This window comes from Cavia porcellus, unplaced genomic scaffold, assembly GCF_034190915.1.
Source record: "Cavia porcellus strain 051 isolate PalLab524CR breed Dunkin Hartley unplaced genomic scaffold, mCavPor4.1 scaffold_9, whole genome shotgun sequence".
In the NCBI taxonomy this organism is placed as follows: Eukaryota; Metazoa; Chordata; class Mammalia; order Rodentia; family Caviidae; genus Cavia; species Cavia porcellus.
In genome coordinates, this window is record NW_026947492.1 from 38,583,537 (window position 1) to 38,592,675 (window position 9,139).

Here is a 9,139-nt window from a genome sequence, read left to right on the forward strand (position 1 = left end):
TAAAAGACTACGAGAGGTAATAAACAAATTCAGCAGCATAGTTGGATACAAAGTCAACACTCAAAACTCAATAGCATTCCTGTACACAAACAACTCCATTAGAGAGAAATTATGGAAATATCACCTTTCACAATAGCATCTAAAAAAATAAGTCAGGTAGGAATCAACCTAACCAAGAATGTAAAACATCTATGGGCTGAAATAAAAAAGGAGATTGAAGAGGATATTAGAAAATGGAAGGATATTCTATTCCTTGTTCTTGGTTAGGAAGAACCAACATTGTGAAAATGGCCACACTCCCAAAACTGTTACACAGATTTAATGCAATTCTAATCAAAATACCATTAACATACCTTACAGATCTAGAGAAAATGTTCCTAAAATTCATTTGGAAACAGAAGAAATCTAGAATAGCAAAGGCAGTTCTGGGCAACAAAGGCAAGGCAGGAGGCATCTCAATTCCTGACTTGACACTATACTACAAATCCACAAATCAGCATGATACTGACAATCAGTGGAACAGATTAGAAGATACAAATGCTACTACAAAGACACTTAGCCACCTTATATTTGACAATGGAGCTAAGCATGTTCACTGGAAAAAAAGATAGCCTCTTTAATAAATGGTTTTGGAAAAAATGGTTTTCCATATACCAAAGACTGAAAACAGACCCATGCCTACCACCATACACTAAACTAAAGTTAAAATGGGTCAAGGATCTAAATATTAAAACAGAAACACTAAATCTATTGGAGGACAAGTTAGGTAGAAATCTTGGAGACATAGGGGTAGGCAGAGAACTCATGAATAAAATGCAAACTGCATGGGAAATACTTCAAAGAATCAACAACACATTTTTGCCATCAAGAAACCATCAAGAAAACAACTGAAAACAAATGTTAATCAGGATGCGGAAAAAAGAACACTTCTCCACTGTTGGAGGGAGTGCACAGACTGGTGCAACCACTGTGGAAATCAGTATGGAGATTCCTCAAAACCTAGGATTGGAAATTCCATTCAATCCAGCTATTCCCCTCCTGTGTATTTTCCCTGAAAAATATAAAAGTTCATGTCACAGTGATGTATATGCACCCATGTTCATAGCAACACAATTTGTGATAGCTAAATCTTTTAAACAACCAAAATGCCCATCAACTGCAGAGTGGATTAAAAAAGTGGTATTTTTATACAATGGAATGCTACTCATCTATAAAAAACGATGATCTTGAGGCCTTAATAGGTAAATGGAGGCAACTTGAGAATATCTTCATTAGTGAAAGGAACAAGACTCACATTAGTAAATATCACATTGTCTCTCTAGTGTAAAAATTAATAAAAACTCACACAGCAATGGGATCCAAAAATTATAATAGATATTGTAAAAGTGAAAGGGAAGAAAAGTGCTCTAAAGAATATAACGGTATGTATTGTGTGTAAGACACATAACCATATTATTGAATTTCCGTTGGATCACTGAACAGAAGTGTTTGCACTGTCAATGTTTGAATGTCTAGTCACTTTTGTGCTTTGATTTTGTGTCTTTGGCAACTGTTTTTAAGATGGCAATGCGTAATGTATCCTCTAGCAATTTTATGATGTTAATTTTTTTCATTCTGTATTGTTCTACTTTTTTTCTGTTTCTCTATTTTGTTTTTTAAATTTTCTTTTCTTTCTTTCTTTCTTTGAAAAATTGTAACAGTGTGCACTATAACAACCCTTGTTTAATTTCTCTCATTCTGTTAAGAAAGCCTATATTGTTAATGTTTTGGGTTTGTTGTTGTTTGTCTCTTTTGCTTTTTATTTTTCTTTTCTGACTTCTTTTTTTTTAAATAAAAACATAATTTTCTTCATAATTTCACATTGTAGTGAAATATTGGTCACAATTTAAAAGCAAATAATTAAAAGACTATTAGAATTTGGTAACTACCAGTGAAAGCAGAGTCAAGGGCTGATATTTGCAAGGCTAGTGAAAACCTTTTAGGCAGATGATATTTGAACAATAATTTGGAAAAAAATGAAATATGCTATCTGCCAAATATGTGCTATGTACATTCGTAAGTGCTACACATATTTTGATCTCAACATTTCCTCATTCCCCACACACATATTATTTATAAAGTAAAATTATTCTTTATTTAACAAATTTTTACTGAGACCATAGTGTGTCTCATATTGCTTTAAACACCAACATATAGTGTGCATCAGCAATGAAAACAAGTTTTTTACCTGAGTAGAGCTAATATTCTAAAGTTGAAAAATGTACACATGATCAAAGTGACAAAATAAACAGCAGTCAGATTCAAACTTATGCATTCCTCATTCATAGCTCCTCTTTCCTGTATGTAAATATGCTTCTGTCATTCTTGATGATATGGAGAGAGAATGTAAAATGATATGGAGAGAAAATATAAAATGATATAAAAAATCCTTACAAATATTATTAGAATAGTTTTGATTTCAAAATGGAATTTCCTAGGTGATTAATTAAATGCTTGGTAAATAGTGTATCAACGTTGCTGTTATGGAAAAAAGAACTCATAAAAGGAACCATTCGTAGCAATGCCATGTTAAGATGGATTTTACACTCAATCAAAAATAGCACTAGACTGTTTTTCCCTATTATGTAAGTCATTTCCGGGAGATCTGCATTACTTAAAGGGAAGCATTTTTTTTTTTTGTCTTTTTTCTTTTTTATCGGTACCAGGGATAGAACTCACGACTGCCTGCTTGCAAGGTAGGTGCTTATGCTGCTGAGCTAAATCCCCAGCCCCTAAAGGGAAGCATTTTGTAATCCATAAACAGCTTGCACCATAAAGGAACTGATAGGACTGAATGCATCTTGCTAAGAACTCACAACTCTGTAAGTCCTCTATGCATCATTTTTTATTCATTCTTTTTCTAGTCAAGGCTTGTCTCAGTCATCTTGACAGATGCAATATTCACCTATGTAATTTTCTTGGGCCGAGGAGGTGACTTAATGATAGTATATCTACCATGTACAGGACCCCAAATTCAATCTCCCAAACTATAAATATAGATGTGTGTTATGAGTGTGTATATATACATAAATTTTATAAGTTAAGTCATGAGAAAAAAGCAGTGGTTCTAGACTGTAGATTTGGAATTCAGTACAATAAATCTACAATTGAAATTTAATCAAAATTTTCCTGCTATGTCAAAAAATAGAGACTTTGCATAATGAACCAATTATTCACTCATTGGGAGCTGTGTACCTTCCTTGACTGGCGACTCAGATCTCACTGCAATGTAAGCATCTACTCTCTGCGTTATGAAATCTATCTACCAAAGACTTGGAATTTTGTTATGTTTTACTGTTATTGTTGTTTTTGTTGTTGCTGTTGCTTTATACTAAAGATTTGATTTTAACTGCACACTCTGATTTGGTTTTATTGCCAGCTTTGGTCTAACATTGGTAATATAGAATAGTCAGTCCTTTTCAGAACCTATAACGAAGTCAAAATTAGCTTAATTTAAATAAGAACAAGTTAAGAACCCAATGTTTTGGTACTTGGGATCTGCCTAAGTTTGTTGATCTATAAGATTCCCTTAAATCTCAGCGCTATAAGACCTATTATCAGTTTCTTTTGTGTTTGCAAAAGGAAGCTTAAAATCAGATGTCTCTATAATAAATTGTGCAGTCAATATCTTAAAGAATATCTTATCAACCAGTCCTCAGCTCTTCCTTCATCCCTGACACAGCCTCGCAACACTCTTTATTGGCACCCTCCATGTGGATACCACCTTAGCCCTTTCTCCTTACTCAGCAGTACTTGGTGAATGCTGTTTTTCTATTCAACCCCCGCTTCCTTCCTGACTCCACTAAACCCTGTTGTTCTCTAACTTCCTATCCCAAGACGGTAACCCTTCTCTACTTTTGACTGAAGTGCAAAGACAGGAAAATCTACGTGAAAAAAACCCTCATGAAACTTTGGTCACACTTAGATTTACATGCTATTAATAAGGGCTTTCAGGATACATGTAAGAATTAAAAATTTGGTAATCAAGGCATATTCTCTTGGACTCCTGAATTTATACAAACTTATGAAAACACTAAAGAACCTTACTTATATCACCTCATGATTTAAAAAACCAAACTGACTACTTTTCAAAAGAATCATAAAAATAAAAAAATTTTTTAAAAAGATCATTAAAAAATCAAAGCATCTTGTACATTTACATGTAAACTAAAACTTTAGGGGTAAAATTTAAAATTAATTCCTATTGTTCTCTTCACACAATGACTGGTCAAATATATAACACTTCACCTAAAAAGTGATAGGTATATTTCTAACCAAATACACAGATTAGGAAGTATTTGGAAGGACTCTTCCAGTTACACTTTCACTGACCAAATCATTTGTCTCCGTCATTAACTTCACAAAGTGCTTATGACCAGAAATTATAGATGTTATACAAAAGTCTAATGTAAATGTTATTTTCTCTGAAATACATATGATAATTCAACACCATGACTTCTTTGGAGAAAAATGTCAATTAACACAAGGCAAACTCATGGCATTATAATTTAAACAGTAAGAAGGGAAATCTGCTACCCAAAATCTCAATAAATAGGAATATATGTGGGCACTACAAAGAGAAAGAGACACTGAATTTAGGACTACTTGACCTTACAAAGTAAAAAGACCAAGAGTCCAAAACTCAGTCTTCCAATGGCTTTTCTCCTGTGAACATACCTCACGGTAGAGAACACAACTAGCTCCCAATATGCAGAGGAAAATAATTATTGCCACTAATGTACATCTAACCTCCCTTCTAGCACACAAAGAAGCAACACATCCCATCATTAACACTTTTTATTTTACTTGTAGGGGACCTAATCTAGTGTACCATTTGACTTTGTGAAGCTTTTTTCTGCTTCCTAACCAAGGTAGTTGTTATCTTAATTGTACTAACCCCATAAAACTTTCTGGAAAGTGATTTACTTTCCAACTAGGATATTAGCATTCTTTGGTCTCTCTCACTTTCAAAGATCCCTAATTTTATACCTACTCACCTTTGCCATTTAATAATTAATATTATCCATATAATTTTTCTTGTTCTTGTTAAAATTCTAAAGTCCCATTAAACCTTCATTCACAATCATATGAGGACATTTGACTTCCTTTGGACTGCAATTTCTACTGGCTGTGTAATCCGAAAACCTAAATGTCTCAGAGAAGACATATATTCAGGCTGGGGATTTAGTTCAGCAGCTCAAGCACTTGTCTGCTAAGTGTGAGGTTGTGAGTTCAATCCCAAGTGCAAAAAAAAAAAAAAGATTCTTCTATGTCACTCACAAATGAGCATTATATGGTCTAAACTAGAAGTTCTTCAAAGTCTTTAACTATAAGTAATGGTTAACAGGTCCTATATTCATTAACTATAATACCCCTACCCTCCTAGAAAAACGAACACAGAGGCAAATGCTATCAGCTAACCCTAGAACTGAGCACAAAACACAAATAGTCTTCTCAGTTTTGTTCTAATTTCTAACCCTAACACCATTCTTGCTTCTAACCAACCGAACACCATTTGCTTTGTGGGCAACTTCTGTTCTACTCCCCACCAGTATACCTCTTCACCCCAATAAACAAATAAAAAATATATTTTTGTTTCATATATAAGTCAGAAGTATATGTTATGCCTCAGGAGTTTACTGAGGCCTTTTTTATGTTCCGTGAACCATAATGCAAATCTGATCAATTTAACCTAATCCTAAAACTCTTTTCCAATCTGCAGATGATCTTCTTCTCTGCTCATCTGACAGCTTGCTTTTGTACAACAAATATTTTCTATAAGCTCTTCCCCATAAGAAATGTTATTTCTCTACAGACAAAATCATAAGACTCTCACATACATTATCTCACGTAGCCTGTGACACCTCCCATGCAGGGCATAAACTTTTACTAAATAAATTAATACCATCATCAATTTACCTGAACCTGAGACCAAAATATGTCTCCAAATATTAATAGAACTAGTCCATGACTACTGGAACTGGCTTCCTAAGTTTTCCATGGTTGCCTTAACCATTCTAGGTTGTGACAGAAGCGTCCATCTTCAGTCTTTTGAGATGCCTCATTCCAAAGCCTCCAAAACTTACTATCACCTCCACACATTCTTGGATTCTCTGCTTATACATTGTTTTTCCCTTTTCATTCAGAAAGGGGAAAGATGTGCACTAGGTATCCTCATTCAAAACTACTACGAAGCCAAAATCTCTTAGCTCACTGAAGTAAAAGTTTTGTGCTTTTATCTGCTTATTTATTCTTGATATGAATCTTTTTTATCTGTGACTTATACTCTAACATTTTGCCCATTCTTTTATGATTATAATAGACATTGTATGAAATATTATTCTCTACTTATTTTATTGTGAAATTTTTATATAAGTAAGAAGAATATTTTAAAATATTTTCCGTATTAATTTATACCTTTACTGCATTAAAATTTCTTTTAAAATGCTACTGGACATTTTACCCTCACTGTGTACAGCATGACCAAACATTTCCACTTGCTTTTGTTACTGATATTGTCAAATTCGTTGAACCCACTGAAAACTTAGTTCGGAATTATTTACTCAGTCTCCTCAAGCCCCAACATAATTCAGGTCCTGCTTTCTGTCGATGTCCGCTCCCGGCCGGCAGGAAAGACACACGACAAGGTCTGGCGGTGGTCAGGCTTTTCTTTATTCTCTCCTTATACAGTCTGCCCCGAAGCCTCTACCGGTCCGCTCTCCGCGGCTCCTTCCGTGCTTCAGTCTCCCCCGAAGCCTCTACCGGTCCGCTCCCCGCGGCTCCTTCCGTGCTTCAGTCTCTCTCTCTCGGGGGTGGAGGCACTGGCTATATATAGGATTAATAGCTAGGCAGACTACCCTGTGAGGCGGGAACTTAGTGGGGTGATAAGAAACAGGTGCCACACAGGCGGGCTCGATGAGAGGGGTAATCTAGCCCAGGCTTTTGTACTTTCCCACAGGCCTCGCAATCACCGCGTCTGATGACTTGACAGTGCCACGGCTCCCAACATCTCCCCCTATTTTATTTTAAATGATGGCTACGCGCATCGCAGCCCGTCCTGGATAGAGTGCAGAGGCCTATGCCCCGAACTGAGGCCCACCGTAGGCCCTTAGCGTAGACCCTGGTCGGCCGTCCCAGGGTCCACCAAGGCCCTCAGGCCCTCGTCCTTTTTTCTAGGGCCAGGAATGAACCGGACGGAACCTGGTTGCACATAGGCATGCACTCATTTCTCTCCACGAATCCCCTCGGAGAGAAATTTATCTAACAATCCAGCGGCTTTCGAGCGGAACGGGGTAGGGCCTGGCTTAGGTTGAGTCGTGCTGGGGAGGCACGCTCTTACCCGTCATTGACTCACCCACCCTGCTACATGTTGTTGTCTAGGGAGGAGAATGTGGGAAGCCTGTCACTTTTAAACGCGGTCGTAGGCCATGCGAGCGAGCCATGCGTATACAAGGGTAGCACATAGGGGAGCAAGCCGTTCCAGGCCCCCAAAAAGGGATTGTCCTGCAGTTCTTTTAGGGCTCATCTTGTTGTTGGGTCTGCGGTTGGCCTCTGGTGGAACAGGCCTGATCTTCAGTCGAGGGACTTGTCGCGTCAACCTCTCTGGGACCCACATTGGCTCTCGTCCCGATTCCTGCGGAAAGACACAAACCGCGCCTCGGCTTCCTCTTTTGTATCTCTGCCCTCCTTGACGGACCCTTCTCGGGAGCTTCCTCACTGTGCCTGTTCAAACACCTCGAGTACTTCTACAAGTTCTTGAGAGCTCCCCCCGTAACTACCCTCACTCTTTAGGCACGTGTGTATCATTTCCCACAATGGACGAGCAGAGACTGAAGCTCTACCCTCCCGCTCTGCTAGGGAAAGGTCTCTGCCCAACTTTTCCCAGGAGGGCAGGTTTACATGCCCTGTAGGCAGAAACCAGGGAGCAAAGCTGTCAATCTCTGCAAGGAAATTTTCTAAAGTCTTACGCCCCACCTTGAGGTCCTTGGACTTTAGGAGTCTCCGAAGGACCAACACCAAGGCTGTGTATCTTTACTTGGCATGTTTCTCATTTTTAATATATCTTCTGTTATTTTTACTTCTATGTTTATGTTTTACACTCTTTTATTACCTTAAGTTCTGGTGTTATGTTTCATACTCACCGCGTGAGGCCCAAGAAACCCGCCACTTACGCGTGAGGTTGAGAGGAGTCTACAAACCCTGTAGGTGCGCGCCACCCAGGGCCCAGGCTTATCCTCTACTCACCTGTCCTGCAGCTGCAGCACTGTGTAGGAGAATGCAGTCCACCGCCGCGTCTCGGGGTTGATCAATCCCCGTGCGGGCCCCCAAATGTCGATGTCCGCTCCCGGCCGGCAGGAAAGACACACGACAAGGTCTGGCGGTGGTCAGGCTTTTCTTTATTCTCTCCTTATACAGTCTGCCCCGAAGCCTCTACCGGTCCGCTCTCCGCGGCTCCTTCCGTGCTTCAGTCTCCCCCGAAGCCTCTACCGGTCCGCTCCCCGCGGCTCCTTCCGTGCTTCAGTCTCTCTCTCTCGGGGGTGGAGGCACTGGCTATATATAGGATTAATAGCTAGGCAGACTACCCTGTGAGGCGGGAACTTAGTGGGGTGATAAGAAACAGGTGCCACACAGGCGGGCTCGATGAGAGGGGTAATCTAGCCCAGGCTTTTGTACTTTCCCACAGGCCTCGCAATCACCGCGTCTGATGACTTGACAGTGCCACGGCTCCCAACACTGCTTTCTAAGATACACAACACATTTTTCACTTTTACACTCATGTCCCATGAAACTCAACATCTTCCCTTCTATTACATTAATCTCTATCTGAACTTCCATTGTCTGTTATTTTTCCCTGTCTATATGAAAATCTTATGACTTCCCCACTATCACCCAATACATACTTTCGTTTCAAACAATCTCACCCACAAAAACTTCTCTAAAATACCCAGGTGTCACCTTCTTCATGCATGATTCATGCATACCACAGACACAAACAGGAAAGCTCAAGCAAAATACACTGTTACAGATTTTCAAACAAACAACTGAGTTCAAATATTACCTAAGGTTATAAGTCAAAGAGTTTAACTCATTGGCTTCAGCA

The 9,139-nt window shown here is 38.8% G+C and overlaps 1 long non-coding RNA gene across 1 annotated transcript; it reads right to left on the reverse strand.

Moving 5' to 3' along the window:
- Positions 1–6,689: 6,689 nt before the first annotated feature.
- Positions 6,690–8,766, reverse strand: LOC134477666 (uncharacterized). The gene is made up of 2 exons (XR_010049771.1): positions 8,284–8,766; positions 6,690–7,672 (listed from the first exon to the last, which is right to left on the reverse strand). It is a non-coding gene; the product is annotated as an uncharacterized LOC134477666 (long non-coding RNA).
- Positions 8,767–9,139: the final 373 nt, after the last annotated feature.